The following is a 722-nucleotide window of genomic DNA, read 5'->3' as shown; positions in this document are numbered from 1 at the left end:
GTGAGGCACGATGCCCAAGTTTGATTTAGAAGGTGTTCGGATAAAGGATGTTATCATTTTTGTGCAAATGGAGTTTTGTTCCCCAGGTGAACATACAAGTTAAATTCTAAAAGTGGGTTGAAAAAAATACTGGTATTTGATGTGTCTCAGTGTGTAGAAAATTATTTGTAATAAGGGTCCTAAGTTAAAAAAGCTGAAAGTTAGAATTTATAAAACAGTTATACTGAATATTTTTAGGAGAAAAATTCGCTCCGGCGCCGGGGATCGAACCCGGGTCCTTGGTTCTATGTACCAAGCGCTCTGACCACTGAGCTACGCCGAATTCAATCCACAGCATCGGATCGAATTCTCCTCCTTCGATGTTTCCCTTTGAAGCCTGAATCCAAGTTAGGCATATATATGTTGACGTGTATCCAATGTCAACTGCCATTATACTAGGAGCGCACTCAGCTGGGTGACTTGTTGGCCGGGAATCCGCAGTTATTATGCACTGCTAAAAAATATTAAGTGTCAATATTACAGATAAATTCTGTAGGACAAAGTAATATATCTATAAAGAAAACAGTTATATTACCGGTTGTTCTGTATGGTTGTAAAACTTGGACTCTCACTTTGAGAGAGAGAAAGAGGTTAAGGGTGTTTGAGAATAAAGGTTTTAGGAAAATATTTGGGGCTAAGAGAGATGACGTTACAGGAGAATAGAGGAAAGTTACACAACACAG

At 38.8% G+C, this 722-nt stretch overlaps 1 non-coding gene across 1 annotated transcript; it reads right to left on the bottom strand.

Moving 5' to 3' along the window:
* Positions 1-249: 249 nt before the first annotated feature.
* On the bottom strand, positions 250-322 carry TRNAY-AUA (transfer RNA tyrosine (anticodon AUA)). Its single transcript has one exon. It is a non-coding gene; the product is annotated as a tRNA-Tyr (tRNA).
* Positions 323-722: the final 400 nt, after the last annotated feature.

The sequence above is a fragment of the Periplaneta americana genome, chromosome 16 (genome assembly GCF_040183065.1).
Source record: "Periplaneta americana isolate PAMFEO1 chromosome 16, P.americana_PAMFEO1_priV1, whole genome shotgun sequence".
NCBI lineage: Eukaryota > Metazoa > Arthropoda > Insecta > Blattodea > Blattidae > Periplaneta > Periplaneta americana.
The sequence above is the reverse complement of the archived record's forward strand: the minus strand, read 5'-3'. Positions and strand labels throughout refer to the sequence as shown.